Source organism: Hibiscus syriacus, unplaced genomic scaffold (assembly GCF_006381635.1).
Source record: "Hibiscus syriacus cultivar Baekdansim isolate YM2019G1 unplaced genomic scaffold, ASM638163v2 tig00110234_pilon, whole genome shotgun sequence".
NCBI lineage: Eukaryota > Viridiplantae > Streptophyta > Magnoliopsida > Malvales > Malvaceae > Hibiscus > Hibiscus syriacus.
In genome coordinates, this window is record NW_024062639.1 from 504567 (window position 1) to 525135 (window position 20569).

The 20569-nt window shown below is 32.1% G+C and overlaps 1 long non-coding RNA gene across 1 annotated transcript; it reads right to left on the reverse strand.

Annotated features, from left to right (window-relative positions):
* Nucleotides 1-7741: 7741 nt before the first annotated feature.
* Nucleotides 7742-10540, reverse strand: LOC120114567. The gene is made up of 4 exons (XR_005515406.1): nucleotides 10311-10540; nucleotides 9857-10218; nucleotides 9140-9232; nucleotides 7742-7828 (listed from the first exon to the last, which is right to left on the reverse strand). It is a non-coding gene; the product is annotated as an uncharacterized LOC120114567 (long non-coding RNA).
* Nucleotides 10541-20569: the final 10029 nt, after the last annotated feature.

Consider the following 20569-nt stretch of genomic DNA (forward strand, 5'->3'; position numbering starts at 1 on the left):
TGTTTATGCTATTTTAATAATTTAACTTTATGTTTTTTTGTTATTTTAGTACTTTAAATTTTTATTAATATCATTTTCGTCCTTTGAGTTTTTATAATTATTGTTTTAAAACTTAAAAATTTCTGTTTTTGCCATTTTAGTCTTTTAAATTTCATTTTGTAATATTTGGTCTTCAAATTTTATATTTTTACTATTTTAGTCTTTTAAATTTCTGTTTGTGCCATTTTAGCCCTTTTATTTTCTAATTTTTTTATTTCGACCCTTAAGGTTTTTGTTTTTTTTTCTTTATTTTGGTCTTTATAAATTTAAATACTTATTTTCCCTATTTTTTATTTAGATTTGTAATATTATTATGGATTATTATATTTGTATTCGAACTTTAAATTTTATGTTCGGATATTAGAGTATGTAATTCGAAGTTTCGAATATTTAAATTGTGATATTTTTTTTAATTAGAAAATAAAAACCGGGTATGGGTACCAATTAGGACCGGTCGGCGGTACCCGGTGGGGGTGTTAATCCTCCCCCACGATAATGTGTAAACTAAACAGTACCAATTTTGGGCGTTGTGGGGGTGTTAATCCTCCCCCACGCGTAATCGACTCCCGAACCCGTTTTAATCGAATCTTTGGTAAATGCATACCAACTTTTGTCTTAAAAAATGATTTTTCTTAAAATTGTTTTTAAAAGACGTTTAGGTATTCGACCTACCTAACATAAAGGTAAACATGATCATTTCTTTTCGATAAACTCGCCGGCTTTTCTAAACATGAAGTACCTTATCTTTATTAACAAGTTTGGAATAGGGTAAAGAAAAAGTCCTTTCTTTATCTTTGATCAAACTCAAAACTCACAATATTTCACACTCACAACTTTGAAATACCATAATTGTAATAACAGCTGTATAATCATTTTAGACCTACTAATAATATTATAAAAATATGGACCAAATTATACCAAATAAGGGGAATTGAATCTCGAATTTCAGCATAAAAGAGGGACCAATATCAAAATTAGACCATTTAAGAATAATAAAATTATTAGGGGGAATTTGCCTTGAACTACTTTAAATTTTGCTTCTTCGTAAACTCAGATATGAGAAAGTTTGGTCAGTCACCGTAAATTCTTTGTTAATGGTATGTAACAATGTAAACTAGATCATAATCACTTCATATAGCTGATTTAAGAATCAATTATTGTTTGTACTTATAATTCTATCCCTCATCAAAATATAAACACAACTTTAATAATATCTATATTTTTATTTCCGTGACACTTCAAATACCTTAAGGCTTCTTTATAGTATAATTAGTCATGTAATTTATGTTATATTTTATGATAACAATATACATTAAAAAATATGTCTACATAGTTATGAGTTCAAACAAAACAAAGCGAAGACAAATAATATCCGAAAGATTTATGGTTGAAGAAGCGTGTGCAAAGTAGAGGAAATGATAAAGAGCATTAATTAATTTCATCGAAAGGATGAACATTTTTGGGTCGTTTATACAATAATTCTACCATTTTGAACCATTTTTGAGTCACTCATTGGCAGGGTGAGTGACTCTTGCTAAGTCGACTCTATCCCGACTATTTCATGCAAACTATGGCTATCCCTAAAGGTGTTTGTAATTAAATTGAGCAAATCGCTCGTCAATTCATTTAGGGGATCAAAGGGAAAGGCAAAGATGGCCCTTGTTAATTGGAAAATATACTGCCAACCTATTAACCACGGTGGTCTTGAATTAAGACTGTTTCATTCTTAATGTGAAACTAGGGTATAAACTTTTGATTCGTACGGAGACGCTTTGGGTCAAACTTCTTCGCTCTAAATATAAGATGAGTGAGACCCTCCCTAGCACTATCAAATCCAAGAATTATTCTTTTATTTAGAGGTCTCTCACTCGTACGTGGGATTTTATCAGAGAAAATGTGTGTAACATCTTAATCCGATCATACTCGAAACCCGATAGATTAGAATGTCATATGAAACTATCCAAGTGACTAACTATTTTTTTTGAAATTATAAACTAATTTAACATCCACAAGTAGTATAGAAATAACCAAAATAGAGTACATTTACAAAGTATAATATTTTAAATATGAGGAGCTACCAACATCAGTCTCCAAAATATGTCAATAAAAAATAATATAGTTTACGACTCAAATACACAATAAGGGTCTATGATAATACATGTCCACTACAATAATCGAGATATATTCTGAAAAGACGGATGAGTCTGGAAATCCAATTCTGATGATGAGCTCCTCAGCTGACAGCTATGAACCTACGCACAAAAACACATTTCATACGCTGAGCTCACAAGCTCAGTGACACACAAATAACCCTAGTATACTACACGCATTCAACATATAAGCATGCTACAAGTATGGTTATGAACATTTGCATACACTAATACAACTACCAAAGTAAGCATCATGGTCTAGCTCGAGGAAACTTTGCATCACAGAACTTACACCCCTATTTGGTTACTTAAGAACCTTAGGTGAGACCTGAACCTCAAAGCATCATTGTTTCCCTATACTTCGAGCTAGGTCTGGGTCACATAACATCATAATTCACTCGGCTTGCTTACTCTTCTAGAGTACTTGGTATTTGCATGGGTCACATAGCATCGATGCAACATCCAACTATCATACAATTTACATTTAAGTAACTCAGGTGTCCTCGTTGTTTCCTGAGCATCAAACAAAGACATAAGTCTTATGGAATCTTACCTCATTAAGACTTTATATTATCACACAATTATTAAGGTTTCCACTTGTACTCTTATGAAAGAGCATCCCCTCTTAATAAAATCCCAACATCTTTTCTTTAACTCAAGCTAGTCTTATTGCCCAACAATCTACGATTGTACCGATACTCTCCCTTGAGTATCAATACTCTCCTTCTAGTGGTATCAACACCAAATTTTTCTTCGATGTTTGGAAATTAATCTCAGTATCGATACTCTCTTAGGAGTATCGATACTCACCCTCTTCAGTATCGATACTCCCATGAGTATCGATACCAAAATTACATTTGATGTTTTAAAAAAAATACTCCAGTATTGATACCCAAAAGACAGTATCGGTACTCCATCTGGATATCGATACTCTCTTGAGTACCAATACAAAATTTGGCTACTTCATGTAGCAAATTGTTTGTTTCTTTTTTGGTGTTTATAATATGTAAATATTATGTTTTTAAATGATTATGTGTAATTAGTTTCTTTCCGTCCTCCTTTGGGTTGCAGTGTTTTCGAATATGGATCCAAAAATCAGTCTTGATTTTTACTCTGGCATATTGGGCATGTCGTAAGTTCAATTTCAGTTCTCTTTTTTATAGCTTTTTTTTTATATAAATAATTTGATATTAATAGAAGTGTTGGTATGACTCATAAATATACAGGTACAAGGGTTAATTTTGTAATTATGTATCAGGCTTATCTATTATAAATAGAGATGTAACCTAAACCTATGAGATATTGAATAAAACTTCTAGCGCCGCCTAGGCACCGAGGACGTAAGAACATTGCTGAACCTCGTTAAAATTATTGTGTTCTTTCGTTTTTCTTTTCCCGATTCTTCAACAATAAGCAATGAAATCATCATTTCCAGGCTGCTTAAGAGAATTGATGATTGAGATTTGAAGTTTACCTTGTACTTCATGGGCTATGAGGTATAATGCACATAATTACACCGCAAGAAATTATCCTGTTGGAAATAATAATGATGTTTGATTCTAAATGCTTATTTACCTCGGATGTAGGATGTTTCAACAGCTCCAAGTGACCCGATTGATAGAACAGCTTGGACCGTTTCGAAACCAGCAACCATAGAACTGAACCAGTAAGAATACATTATTTCTAGGGGAAAAATGAAAAATTAATCCGCCTTTTGTTTTGACAAAATCATCATTCTTCTGGCTTGTACCATGTCTAACAGTTTAATGTTTCCTACAGCAAATGGGGTACCGAAAGTGACCCGAGTTCAAAGGATACCACACTGGGAATTCAGAACCTTTACGCTTTGGTATGAACAGCTTTTGTATCTATTATAATGTTCATTTCTTCTAGTGTCTTACGATTTGTGCTTCAAACAAGAGTAGTTTAAAATATGATCATTTCTTTTCAATAAACTTGCCGGCTTTTCGAAAGGACTATGCTGTAATCGATCAAAGGGATGCTGCTTCTATGTTCAAGTCGATAGGATTTTTTTTATATATATACTTTTTCTGTTCTAAATATGTGAATTTTGTATTTGAGGAATTTTTGGGATATTTTAGGTAGTAATCTGTCCATTTTCCCTTTTCAGGGCATCTTGGCATCACTGTGAATGATACATTCAAGGCATGTGAGAGGTTTGCAATGCTTGGAGTAGAGTTTGTCAAAACACCAGAGGATGGTAAGACATCACTGTGGATGATACTAATAGTGGTAGATATGTCTGAAATATTTGCTTTCTGATTTCTTTGAAAATGCTTTCTCATGCCTTGATTTTCCAATCTGATTTGCAGGGTATGCATTTATCAAGGATCCCGATGGTTATTGGATTGAAATTTTTGATTTGGTTAATATCAGAAACGTAGTTAAGGTTGTTGCCTGAGTTAGTGCTTCACAAAGTTCAAGTAGCTTTTGGAGTATTTATCAGAGACTTCTTCTCTCGTGACGTATCTTTGATCATTGGAAATGTATCTGATACATAGGTGTTGATGCAGGAAACGAGGATGGCATATGTTACAGGTTTCATTCATATTGGTTTGACGGTGTGTAGTCCTATACATCATCATCTGCTTTCCTGAACTTGTCGAGGGAACAACTCGGTGAAATATGATATGTATGTTTTATTCAATTATATGTTTTCTGCAAGTCTGATATGTATATACCAGACAGGAGAAAGTGAAAGTAATTAGTTTTGTAGGAGAAACTGAACCTTGAAATTTAATAAAATCAGCTTAAATTTCGCTTACCAAGTCGAGCATGAAGTGGAAAAAATAGAATGATGAAAGTACTAAAACTTTAAACCATTTATCAAATATTATCCCTTTTCTTTATTAACAAGTTTGGAATAGTGTAAAGCAAAAGTCTTTTCTTTATCATTGATTAAACTCAAAACTCAAAACTCACAATATTTCAAGCTCACGACTTTGAAATACCTTAATTGTAATTACAGCTGTATAATCAATTTAGACCTACTAATAATATTATAAAAATATGAAGACTAAATTAAAACAAAAAAGGGGAATTGAATCTAGAATTTCAACATAATAGAGGGACCAAAGTCAAAATTAGACCATTTAAGAATAATAAAATCATTAAGGGGGAATTTGCCTTGAACTGCTTTAAATTTTGCTTCTTTGTAAACTCAGATATGAGAAAGTTTGGTCAATCATTGTAAATTCTTTGTTAATAGTATGCAACACTGTAAACTAGACCATAACTTTTTATATAGCTTATTTATGAATCAATTATTATTTTTATATATAACTTTGTCTCTCATCAAATTATAAATACAACTTTAATAGTATATACATTTTTATTTTCGTGACACTTCTAATACCTTAAGACTTCTTTATAGTATAATTAGTCACGTAATTTATATCATATTTTATGATAACAATATACATAAAAAAAATATCTCTCCATAGTTATGGGTTTAAACAAAACATCCGAAAGATTTATGGTTGAAGAAGCGTGTGCAAAGTAGAGGAAATGATAAAGAGCATTAATTAACTTCATCGAAAGGATGAACATATTCGGGTCGTTTATACAATAATTTTGCAATTTTGAACCACTCATGGGCGCGTAAGCTAATATTTAGGAGAAATTAATCAAAAAATAATAATATCCAGGAGAAAGAAAAATATAATTAGCTCACTTTTCAGGTTACATTGAATAAGTCAATGGCATCACGGTTCAGTTGTCAAACTAAAACTTAAAAGCTTGTTTCTTGACACTTAAACGTTTTGAACTTTAAGATTAAGACCAGTCGGCCACCGGGAAAAATACTTGAAGAGAATATTATTATTAATAAATGAATAATATTTTTTATAACTAATAATGAATATACACATATAATTTGTAAATTTTATATATTAATATAGATAATTTCATATTATTTTGTATTATAAATTATGAAAAATATTTTTAAGGATATCTTTTATGAGAAATCATATTAATTTATTATTTTTTCAGATAATGTTTATACATAAATTATAAACATGAATATGATTTAAACGCTTAAAGAAAATTTATATAAAAAAATATTATAAATAATAATAATGGAATTTGTGGTCATTGAAAAACCATAGAATAATTGTAAAAACATGATTATGTATAACAAGTGAGGTGGTGGTGGATGAAAAATAACAAGATTAAGTCGATATTTTATGGTTTAACCCCTTCTTATTTGAAAAAGAGCTATTAGTCGATCAAGACTTGGCTAGCTTGACAATTTATGATTCACCGCATCTTATTTGAAAAAAGAGCTATTAGTCGATCAAGACTCATTTTAAAAGAATTCTGAATCGATTTTTAAAATATTACGGTTCTCTTTAAAAATTTCATCATCAAAATTTATTTGAAGTGAATTATTAAGGATATTAATCTCTTATATGATCTTTTGATTTCCAAGTGGCCTTAAATTTATGATTTCTCCATAGGATTTTTACTAACAAAATTTACTTATTTCTCAATTCTTTATTTTCTCAAGCCAGAATTTGAATTAGTTATTTCTCGTAGATTAATTTTAATCGAATCTCTATTAGTGATGGGTCTACAACTTTTTAAGGCTGGACATGTACCCACCATCAAATTCGAATTTTCTTCGATTAATTATCTATTTTACTGATGGTATCTACCTTAAAATTCCCAATCAAAAATTGTGTTATTAATATATGTGTACTAACCCAACAAAATATTTGGGTTGTCAACGGTCTATGAACCTAGGAACGTATTTGGGTATGCCTTTGTTTCATAGTAGGGTCACCAAGAGTATGTTCCTGTTTTAAATCGATAAAATCCGAAAAAAGTTAAACAATTGGGTGGCTACTAATATATCATTGGCAGGGTGAGTGACTCTCACTAAGTTGACTCTTATGGCTATCCCGAACTATTTCATGTAAACTATGGCTATCCCTAAAGGTGTTTGTAATCAAATAGAGCAAAGCGGTTGTCAATTCTTTTAGGGGATCAAAAGGAAAGGCGAAGATGGCCTTTGTTAACTGGAAGACTTACTGCCAACCTATTAACCATGGTGGTCTTGGATTAAGACCGTTTCATTCTTAAAATGAGGCATTCCTTGTGAAACTAGGGTATAATCTTTTGATTTATCTGGAGGCTCTTTGGGTCAAACTTCTTCGCTCTAAATACAAGGTGAGTGAGACCCTCCCTGGCACTATCAAAGCCAAGAATTATTCTTTTATTTGGAGGTCTCTCACTCGTACGTGGGATTTTATAAGAGAAAATGTGTGTAACATTCTAATCCGATCGGACCCGAAATTCGATGGATTAGAATGTTACACGAAACTACCAAAGTGGGTAACCATATTTTTGAAATCATAGACCAATTTAACATCCACAAGTGGCATAGAAATAACCAAAATAAAGTACGTTTACAAAATATAATATTTTAAATATGGGGAGCTACCAACATCAGTCTCCAAAATATGTCAATACAAAAATAATATAGTTTACGATTCAAATACACAATAAGAGTCTATGACAATACATGCCCTCTACAATAATCTAGATATACTCTGAAAAGAAGGACGAGTCTGGAAATTCAAATCTGACGATGAGCTCCTCAGCTGGCACCTATAAACCTGGGCACGAAAACACATTCCATAGGTTGAGCTCACAAGTTCAGTGCCACACAAATAACCCTAGTATACTACATGCATTCAACATAGAAGCATTCTACAAGTATGGTTATGAACATTTGCATAAACTAATATAACTACCGAAGGAAGCATCATGGTGTAACTCGGGGTCACTTAGCATCATGGAACTCACACCCATATTTTCTTACTTAGGATCCTTTGGCGAGACTTGAGCCACAAAGCATCAGTGGTTCCCTATACTTCGAGCTGGGTTTGGGTCTGGGTTACATAGCATTAGAATTCACTCGACTAGCTTACTCCTTTAGAGTACTTGGGATTTGCCTGGGTCACATAGCATCGGTGCAACATCCAACTAGTATTTAAAGTGTGTCAACACTTGATTGTATATAACTAGATATTCCTAGTTGATTCCCGAGCATCAAACAAAGGCATAAGTCTTATGGAATTTTACCTCATTAAGACTTTATGTTATCACACAATTATCAAGGTTTCCACTTGCATTCTTATGGAAGAGTGTCCCCTCTTAATAAAATCCTAACATCTTTTCTCTAACTCAAGCTAGCCTTACTGCCCAACAATCTACGATTGTATTGATACTCTCCCTTAGGTATCGATACTCCCCTTCTAGCGGTATTAGTACCAAATTTGCCTGTGATGTTTGGAAATTAATCTCAATATCGATACTATCCTAGGAGTATCGATACTCACCCTACTTAGTATCGATACTCCCATCACTATCGATATCAAAATTACATTCGATGTTTTAAAAAAATGCCCTAGTATTGATACCCTATAGGGAGTATCGATACTCCACCCTGGGTATCGATACTCTCTTGAGTACCAATACTAAAATTTTCTACTTTAATCCAATTAGGGTCCATGAGTATCTATCTAGCTCTTGAGTATCTATAATACACGAGAAGTATATATACTCCTTGATGATGTATCAATACTCTCCTTACAATCCATTGAATTTTGTCTATCCCCAGTAGGTAGTATCAATACTATTCTTACAATATCGATACCCTCAACTCATAAACTCTATCTTTTCTCGTGGAAATTCTCCCAAATCACTCTTAATGTTATTCCAAGGCCTTCGAGCCAAATGATGTTTAAAGCTTATGTATGGTTGAAGGATCATGAAAGGTCATTACTTTATGCATGAATAACACTAAATCCCCATTTTCATGATTTAAACCCCCAAGTGCACCCAAATAGTTCATACACCCAAAACAAGCAATATACTACACATGATGAACTAAAAGTGGTAGAAAAGGGTTAGAAATGTGTTACCTTCCAACTAGAAGCTAACAAATCCACACAAAGCTCACCCAAGCACCATTATCTTTTTGCCCCTCACCTTTGAGCTTTCACCCACCTCTTGCACTAATCACAAGCAATGGAAACAAGTTATTAACTAGCTTACAGGCTTAGAAACGTTAAGATTATGACTCTTAAGATTTAGGAATGTTTTAAAGCACCCACAAGCTCTAAAACACAAAACCCTCAAACCTAACTATGGCCACCATAGCCAAACTCTATGGTTTTGAGCTCAATTTGAAACCATTGAGAAGGTGATTTAAACCTTACCTTCACTATTTTAGGATGGGGTTATTGAGGAATAAGTTCCCACCTTTGCTTGACCATAAAAGAGAAGGGAAATAATGGGGTTTGAATGAAGAAAAGAAGAAGACAAAGTGAGAAGAAAAAAAAGAATAAGAGCTCATTCACGTTTACATCATAATCTTTTAATAATATTCAACCTTTGAAATATTTTAAGGGTTAATTGCACTCCTAGTCCTCCTCCTATCATGTGCATATCAAAAACACCCTTTTTAAGCCTTAATGGGCTCAAGACCAACCCAAAATAAGCTAATTCCTAGTCCAACACTCTTAATAGGTTTTTTGGCCTAGTTAAAACTCACTCGGGTTTACACGAGACTAACAACCTAGAAATCAGGGCGTTACAATTATCCCCTCCTTAAAAGAAATTTCGTCCTCAAAATTTACCTGAATAGAGATGCTGGAGTTGCATGTCTTATTCGGTCTCCCAAGTCGGTTCCTCCACCCCATGGTTCCTCCACAAGATTTTTACCAACAGAATTTGCTTATTCTTCAATTCTTTGACCTCTCGATCTAAAATCCTTGTTGGTTCCTCTTCCTAATTCATATCTTGATTTAATTCGATCTTCTCCAACAGAATGACATATGACGGGTCTAAACGATACCTTATAAGCATCGACACATGGAAAACATTATGGATGTGTTCCATCTCTAGCGGCAAGGCTAATCAATAGGTCATTGGTCCAACTCACTCTAAAATCTCATAAGATTCGATAAAATGTGGAGTCAACTTCCCTTTACGCCCGAACCTAAGTGAACAAGATAACTAGTTGGAAGTTATTCATACCAAAGAACCAAACTTATATTATTACATGGGAAAGAAGAAACAAAAAAAGTTAACCTTGCATCATATTGGGCCCACGAATCCATATTTCCCCAATTGATTTGGAGGAAGAGGCCTTGGATTCTCTATAATAACTATCTGAGCTTCAATGCATAGAGAAAACTTTTCAGCTGAACCAGTATATAAGCCGTCAAATGTCGTACTCTCCATCGATACAATTCCATAAGTTTCAGTCATTACATAGTCCTAAACCACAAAAACTTATATGATGAGAAGTAGAGTGTATTCCGTTCGTTTTTTTTATTAAAAGGTAAATCAATTTGTACTATATAATTTTCTAAAAATGAAAAACATGCACCTAATTCAAACATATTGTATTGTTCGAATTGATTTTTCGATTTTCTCATGAAGACACATTCTTTCTTTCAAACTATGAATGAACTTACTAAAAAGGTATTAATAAAAAGGCTCCTTTTTATGTATAAAAAGGATAATCTAATCACCATTTTCATCTCAAAAATATTTATTATTATTATATTATTATTATTACCAAAAATCATAAAAAAAGAAAAAAGAGAGGGAAAAGCAATCCCTCAATATGAGGGGCAATCAATGCTCCAATTATTGTTGTTGCACCATCTCCACTCCCCTGCTGCTATCAATGTGCCAATCGATCCCATCTCATCCACAATAGATCACATGCAGACAAAAGAAATGTAAATTTGTAATTTTATTTTTTTTATTTTCTTTTCAATATGTAAAGAAATTAGGGTATTATATAAACCCACAAGAAAATATTGTAAAGGGTGCTCCTCATTAAAAAATGAAAAATAGATTGTAAAAGGGGTTCCCGATCCAAAAAAAATCAGTGTAACATTCCCCATTTTCAGAATTTGAAAAGAAGCATTTTGAAGAGTTTTTATTTTTATTTTTGATCTTTTCATTTTTCCATAAACACAACATATTCGAATCAAAATTAAAATGGAAAAGAAATGCAGCACTTTACTTTTAGGCCAAAACTTCATCGGTGACCGAGATCTCCTTTTGCCAATCTGAACAGTGGGGAGGAGCTTATTGATGAGGGGAACAACATACTAAAAAACCAGCTCTATCTAACGGCTGATTGAGGAGATCGATGAGGCAGAAGTCTGAACGTTCTCGACCATTTTCGCAGAGCCAAACATCGAATCTCGCAAAACCGAGCTCGAATCTTCACTCCCGACGTAAAAAAGAATTGACTAGTATGTTTCAGGCTTCGACGACCACCGAAGACAACAGTTGATGCGACGGTCGCCGGTAGTCAGTACAACAGTGCTCGTCGCCAGCTTCTACAAATCTTAGAGAGAGGGGAGGGAGTTTATGAAGAAGACGGAGAATGAATAAGCACAAAACGAAGAAAAGAAATGAATAAAGGGACTTCATAACCAAAACGACACTGTTTTGGGATCTAGGTCGTGCGTTTCGGGTCGAGGGGTCTAATTTATTCTGCAACCATCCGAAGTTTCTCATTGTCTTTCAGTCCATAATTTTAGTTTAATTCATTTTTATTTTAAAATTGATGTCCTCACATTGCTATTTTCCATCTTTATGTTTAAATTTAACTTTTGGTGTTATTTTCTTTCAGGACCTCGTTTTTCTGATTTCACAAACCACTTTAAATATATGAGCATCGTTTGTGTGATTTTCCCATTTTGTGTTAGCTCTTGTAAAAAGGAAAATTTTCCTTTAAATACTTTGCATTTAAGTGTGTTTTTATATTCAGGTCACTTATTGCTTGCTTTATTTAATTAATTGCATCGTGATGTACTGATTTTGTTATTTTCCAGTTTTGTTTTATTTTTTTTGGTGTTTCCTTTACTTCATGCAATTTGACCGTGTATCTTGAATTTATTTCTTCTTTTCAATTAATTTTTATTTTAAGATATGCTTAATTCATGTTTGTCCTTTCCATGTTTTTTTTGGTTACTTTTAGATTATAATTTTAATTTAGTCAAACTTTATTTCCTTTGATTTTAATTACCTTTTATTATTCATTTACTTTTATATGTATTTGTTTGATGATTATTTAACTTTCTGCATCTTTTCTTTTACGCCCTTTAACTTTCTACAGTTAGTTTATAGTCCTTTAACTATAGCATTTTTATTTCCATGCATTTTTAATTTCTGCAACGTTTAACTTTTAGTGTCTATTTCTTGCTTGCTTATTTAATGTAATATTTATATTATGAGTACTTACTCTCGTTAATTTAGTCAAAGTTTTATTTCTAGCATTTAATTTATTTCCATTCTTGCTTTAATTTCCTTTTATTTGTTTCTGATTGATATTTTAAATTGACTTTCCATTGCTTGCATTTCAAATCAGAATGAACATTTGCATTAATTTACTCTATTATATAGCTATTTATTAAATATAGACTCCTTTTAGTATCTATTTATTTATTAATAAGGATTGTTTTTGTGTTTACGTTTTTTTATTATAATATAATATTAAATGTGTTGACGTACATATTTGTTATGTACGTTATTGCTACGTCTCCATGTTCGCTTTTAAGTCTAAGCTATGATTTTATATATATATATATATATATATATATATATATATATATATATATATATATATAATATATATATATATATATAATATATATATATATATATATATATATATGAATCTATGTGTGTACTGTAGTGTAATTTTTATTATAGCTTTAACTAGTAATAAACATGTATAGTATGTATATTTTACACTTGTTTTAATTTGTCTTAGATTAAAGAAACATGACATAAATTTTAAATACTCTTATCACATTATTTTAAACGGGGAATGTTCTCAAATCAATTGGACATTCTATATCTTTCTAGACGTTGGAGGATTTCAAATTTATTTAACGAGAAAACATATCTTTGATTTTGTTTTTTTCCCTTCATAAAATAATATCATGAGAACTTTAGGACTTTGAGGAGCATTTCTAATTTTCTTAGACGTTAGAAAATTTTTAGGTGTTCTAAATGTTGTGGAATACGGGTATCGGATAGAGCAAAATTGAAACTGATAATTTGAGAAAATAAAAATGAAGATAAAGAAGACACAAAATTTACGTGAAAACCCCCTAAATAATATAGGGTAAAAACCACAGGCAAAGGTAGGATAATTTCACTATGAGAAAATAGGAATTACAACTTCTCTCGATCGAACAAGGAGAAAACAATGGTAATTCTCTCTTGATAAAAAGGAGAAAACAACTCTCAAGAAACTCTCTAAATTCTCTAGTATTAGGAGAAAGCTAGATTGATTTGGGATGGTTTTGAAGTTAAATAGGTTAGGGTATTTATAGTTGAAGCTTAAGGACTAATCTTGTAAATACCCTAAAGTTTAGGGACTCAATTTAGTAATTATACCATTTATTATTTCAACAATTTGGTGCCACTTTTTGACAATCTAGCTGCCCCATTTTCCAAAACCAAAATTGACTTTTTAACAATCTCCCACTTGAAGATTTGATTTTAACAATCATATCTTCACACCATTCTTTCTACCTTGTACCATCATGTTGCTTACGTTTCTGACAGGCCAAAATAGGATCGACACCAAGTAAATTTATCAACATTGACTGGCTTCGTCATGAAATCTATTATGATGTATTTGGTATGGATTTTCTGCATATCTATTGTCCCTTCTTCCACATTTTCACGAATGAAATGGTATTGAACTTGTATGTGTTTTGTCCTTGAATGAAATGTTAGATTCCTTGCTAGATGCAAGGTGCTTTGACTGTCACAAAACAGAGAAACATACTCTTGATTGTGCCCAAGCTCCTCCAATAGCATCTTCAACCAAATTGCTTCTTTACTGGCTTGTGTAGCTGCTACATATTCTGCCTCTGTTGTGGATGTAGCCACAACTGACTGCAATTTTGAAACCCAGCTTACAGCTCTACCAGCAACTTTGAACACATGTCCTGTAGTAGATTTGCTTTTATCCAAATCCCCTGCATAATCAGAATCTACATACCCATTTATTAGTAAGTTTGATCCTCTGTAACATAATGCAACATTTAAGGTCCCTTTGATATATCTCAGGATAGTCTTTATTGTATTCCAATGCTCTTTTCTGGATTCGCCATGTACCGACTAACCACTCCCACTGCTTGTGCAATGTCTGGTCTTCTGCATATCATAACAAACATTAAACTTCCCACTGCTGATGCATACGACACTCGAGACATCTCCATCCTCTCTTCTTCACTGTTAGGACTCATATTGGAGGATAATTTGAAGTTAATAGGAAGAGGGATAGAAATTGGCTTACAATATTGCATGTTGAATCTTGACAAAATCTTCTTCAAGTAATTCTTTTATGAAAGCCAAATCTTCCTATTACTTATGTCTTGGTGAATTTGCATCCCTAGAATCTTGTTTGTTGATCCCAAGTCCTTCATTTCAAATTCCCTAGCCAGTTGTGCCTTCAATTCTTCAATATGATCTTTGTTGGGTCCTGCAACCAACATGTCATCCACATACAATAGCAATATAACAAAATCTTTATCACCAAACCTCTTGAAATAAGCACAATGGTCTGCATTAAGTATGTTGTATCCAAGGCACATAATGAAGGAATAAAATCTCTTATACCAACACCTCGGCGCCTGCTTTAAACCGTTAAGATATTTGTTCAACCTATAAACCAAGTTCTTCTTTTTTTTCTTTTTTCAAAACCTTCAGGCTGGAGCATGTAAATCTCTTCTTCAAGATTTCCATGAAGAAAAGTTGTTTTAACATCTAGCTGCTCTAAATGTAAATTCAATGTAGCACACATTATCAAAACTACACGAACTTTTGTTAGTCGAACCATAGGAGAAAAGATTTCATTGAAATCAATACCTTCTTTTTTAGCATATCCTTTGACTGCCAATCTTGTACGATACCTCTCAACTTGATCGTCACCATTTCGCTTGATTTTGAAGACCCATTTGTTACCAATTGGCTTCCTTCCTTGTGGTAGTGGCATAAGGTCCCATGTATTATTTTTATGAAGGGCTTCAATTTCTTCTTGAATCGCCATCATCCACAGTGAAGCATCTGAGCTTTTTATTGCCTCCTGGTATCTTGTTGGCTCAACGTCCTCTGTTAAAAGGCAGTATGTAATATTTCTTTCTATAACATAATCTAAGTGCCAATTGGGATGTCTTCTTATATGATTTGATTGACGAGTTGTTAGAGCTTCAAAACTCTCTGATTTTTGTTCATCATGTGTTGGTTCTGCTTCAGAAGAATCTTCTTGTTCAACCCTTTTTTCCATATGTATATGTGTAGTCTCTGACTTTTCAGCACTACTATATTCTTCTTTTCTTTGTAGCTTATCTTCTACAAAGATAACATCCCTGCTAATGATCACTTTGTGGGCAGTGAGATCCCATAAGTGATACCCCTTTACTCCATCAGCATACCCCAAGAATTTGCATTTCCTGGATTTTAGATTCAACTTTGAAATTTCTTGGGAGTTGTACATCATGTACACAATACTTCCAAATACATGGAGGTTTGAATAATCAATTGGTTTACCAGTCCACATCTCCATTAGTGTCTTCAACTCTATTGCATTTGATAGAGATCGATTCACCAAATAATAGGCGGTATTGATTGTTTCTGCTCAAAATGATTTTTCTAGGTCTGCAGCCCTCAACATTGCTCTTGTTATTTCTAACAAGGTTCTGTTCATCCGCTCTTCCACTCCATTTTGATGAGGAGTGTTCGCCACTCTGAACTGTTTTTGATGCCTTATTTTCTGCAAAAGTCATCAAATTCTTCACTTATGTATTCTCCTCCATTATCTATTCTAAAACACTTGATCTTATTTCCAGAATCAAGTTCCACCCGCGCTTTAAAGTTTTTGAAAATGGAAAACACATATGACTTCTTCTTAATAGGGTACACCCAACATCTCCTGGAGTAGTCATCAATAAAAGAGACAAATTACTTTGCTCCGCCTAGGAATGTAACTGGTGCTTTCTATACGTCAGAAAGAACCAATTCTAGAACACTTTTGCCTCTAGAATTTGACGTGTTGAATTTCAACCGGTGCTGCTTACTTGTTATGCAATGCTTACACAAAGTAAGTAATACATTTGTTAAGCCTAAAAGTAGCTTTTTCTCCACAATGACTTTCATTCCTTGTTCTGACATATGTCCAAGTTTCTGATGCCATAACATTGTAGAATCTGAACTACATGAGGCAACAGCGGCTTCTGCTTCTAGGAAAGTCTCTCCCTTCAGTATGTACAAGTTTGCTGCTATTTTTTCGCCTTTCATCATCACAAGCGCTCCATGGAACACCTTCATGATTCTTTTCCGTGTTTCAATGTTGCTTGCATTATTATTCAACAATCCGTAGGATAATAAATTTTTCTTCAGGCCTTTCATGTTTTGATTGTTCCATCATACATCTTCAATTTGATGACTCCCACGCCAACGATCTCTAAGTCATGATCATTGCAACTATACACAGATCCTCCTGAGACAGGTTCATAATGATGGAACCATTCTCTTCTTGAGGTCATGTGATATGTTGCTCCCGAATCAATAAGTCATATATCAGAAAATCTTTTTCTTCCTTCCACGGTGGTTGATGCTTCACAGCATAGACCATCTCCATTATCTAAAGTGTTTGCGGTATTGCCTTGTGGATTGGAGTTTTTATTTAGACTCCAATAATCCTTCTTCAAGTAACCCTTCTTTCTAAAGTTGTAGCACTTTAAATTCTTCTTGCTTCTTGACTTTGATCTACCATGTTTGTGACTGCTTCTTTGGCCACGTTTTGTTGATCTCCCTCTCATCGTTGTCAACACTTCTGCTTGTTGCAGATTTACTTGTTTGTCTTCCTTATTCTTACACTGATTTTCTTCTTGTAGAACAATAGATGCAACGTCATCGAATACTAGACTGTGACATTACTGTTTGTCAAGTTGATGATGAGTTGATCATACGAATTAGGTAGACTTTGAAGTAGAAGTTCAACACATTCTTGTTCTTCTATTGTACATCTTAAGGATGTAAGCTGAAAAAATAACATGTTCAGTGTGTTTAAGTGTTCCGTCATTGAAGTAGATTCTGGCATACGGAGAGTGTACAATTTTCTCTTAAGGAAAATTTTATTGTGTAGCGATGTGGCCTCGAACAATTTGGTGAGATGATCCCATATCTCTTTAGTTGTCTTCTTCTCCTCGATGCTTGGCAATACTTCATCTTCTAATGCTAGATGAAAGTTTTCCATAGCATTCCCATCCATTTTGATCCATTTGTTATCATCTGTGAAATCTATCGGCCTTTCACTGATAGCTTCTAGATAACCGTCTTTCCTCATGATGACATTCATCTTCAATTTCCAAAATGAGAAATTTCTCCCATTGAATTTTTCAATATCAAATTTTGTTGCCATAGCTTCTGTTACGGATAACTCCCACTATTTCACTATCATGAATAGTTCTCTGGAACCTTCAAAGAATGGGTAATATCTTATTATTTTCTTATGTTGGAGGATCCACCTTTTGGTGGCAACCAAAAAGACAATAAGTATATATTACACACTCAGATCTGGCTCTTGATACCAATTGTTGTGGAATATGACTATCGGATAGAGCAAAATTACAACTGATAATTTGAGAAAATTAAAATGAAGATAAAGAAGACACAAAATTTCAGTGGAAAGCCCTTAAATAATATAGGGTAAAAACCACGGACAAAGGTAGAAGAATTTCACTATGAGAAAATAGGAATTACAACTTCTCTCTATCTAACAAGGAGAAAACAATGATAATTCTCTCTTGATAAAAAGGAGAAAACAACTCTCAAGAAACTCTCTAAATTCTCTAGTATTAGGAGAAAGCTAGAATGATTTGGGATGGTTTTGAAGCTAAACGGGTTAGGATATTTATAGTTGAAGCTTAAAGACTAATCTTATAAATATCCTAAAGTTTAGGGACTCAATTTGGTAATTATACCATTTATTATTTCAACAATTTGGTGCCACTTTTTGACAATCTAGTCGCCCCATTTGCCAAATCCAAAATTGACTTTTCAACACTAAAGAGTTGTAAATCCAAAGTTTTAGCACAATTCATAAAAATTGAGGTGTCTTCTTGAATGAGATTAACTTTCAATATTCTTCTAGACGTTGAAGATGCTTGAAATCACCTATGAAAGACTTCTCCCTTCAAATTTTACACAAATTAATTTGTGAATTTTTAGTGTTTTCGAACATAATTTTGGTTCTCTTAGATGTTGGAGAATTCGATGTTATTCTTGAGAATTTAAAAATTCTATATTAATCTAAAAATACATCAATTGCATGCATAAATCGAGTTAAAATATTCGTGATCAAGTAAGAATTATTTTTACGGGCATGGTGAGGGTGCTAACATTTCCTCACACCTCACTAGGGACATTTTTTAGAGGGCACAACTTTTACTTGATCACGGATATTTTTTCGATAATTTGTTTGCATTGTGTGTATTTGTTATATATGTTTAATTTATGCTATTTTAATTTCTCGCATATTTATTGCATTGTGAATTTTTTTATAATATTAATATGATTTCTCATAAAAAATAATCTTGAAAATGTTTATAATAATTGACATAAAAAATAATATAAAATTATCTATATTAATATATAAAATTTATAAATTATATGTAGATTCATTATTTGTCGTAAAATAATTATAAATAATTATAAATATATTTTTAATGTAAGATTCATTAACTGATCGAATAATTAAAAATATTTATGTTATATTATTTCTTGTAAGTTTGAATTTTAATATTTGCCTTGAGAATGTAATATTTATTCATTTAATTCAAAATATATGTTTTTAATGTTAAATACAAATTATATAGAAGTCTTTTTTTCCTTGGCCGACTGGTCTTAATCTTAAAATTCAAAACGTTTAAATGTCAAGAAACAAGCATTTAAGTTTTAGGTCATCAGTCGAACCGAGACACCATAGACTTTTTCATTGTTAGCTGAAGTTAGCTAATCATTTATTTATTTTCCCTAAAATTAGGCAAAAATTGCATGCAGAAAAAATATTAGCAAAACGTAGAAAGTGTCGATAATTTTGAATTTAAAAAAATATGAAAAATGAAAATGTTGTAAAATATTAGAGTTTTCAAAAAATATTCGAAGTATAAAAATGGCATATTCAAACAATAAAGAGGACTCCTTTTAGGCTATCAAGAGTTCTCCCTCAGAGCCCACTTATTCTCTTATCTTTATTGATTTTTTTCGTCTATACCATAGTTAGATAATCACATCATTTCTCATTGTATTCATCACTGTGAACAATCACCTCACTTGTTCTACATCAACATGTTTCACAATTATTCTATATTTTATAATAACTTTTATATAAATTCTCTTTATTTGTTTAAAATAATTTGCATAGTTATAGTTTATTTATAAACCATAATGTGATTTTTTTATTATATTAATATGATTTCTCTTAAAAAATAATCTTAAAACTGTTTATAATACTGATATAACTAATACTGATATAACAAAAAAAATATAAAATCGTCTATGTTAATATATGAAATTTATAAATTATATGTGTAAATTCATATTACTCGTAAAAGTATTATAAAAATATTAAATATATTTTCAATGTAAGATCTATTAATTGATCGAATAATTAAGAATATTTGTATTATATTATTTTTTGTAGGTTTAAATTTTAATATTTACTTTGAGAATGCAATATCTATCCATTTAATTAAAAATATATTTTTTCAATGTTAAATACAAATTATATAGAAGTCCTTTTTTCCTTAGCCGACTGGTCTTAATCTTAAAATTCAAAACGTTTAAATGTCAAGAAACAAGGTTTTAAGTCATTAGCCGAACCGAGACACCATAGACTTTTTCATTGTGAGCTGAAGTTAGCTGATCATTTATTTCTTTTTCCTAGATATTGGCTTGCAAGTGAGCCTAAAACTAGGCAAATATTGCATGCAGAAAGAAATATTAGGGAAATGTAGAAAGTATTGATAATTTCGAATTTAAAAAATATAGAAAATGAAAATGTTGTAAAATATTGGACTTTTCCAAAAATACCAGAGCAAGTATCGAACATCATGATATATGTATAGATATTTTAACTATCAGCCATCTTCATCAATTTTTTTAATATATAGAAGTATCGATAATCATTGTATAAATTTTGATATTTTAAATGTTGATCTTTTTATCAATTTTTCAATATTTAAAAATATTGATCATTATCGCATAAGTATCAATATTTTAACTTTAGATCTTATCTTCAA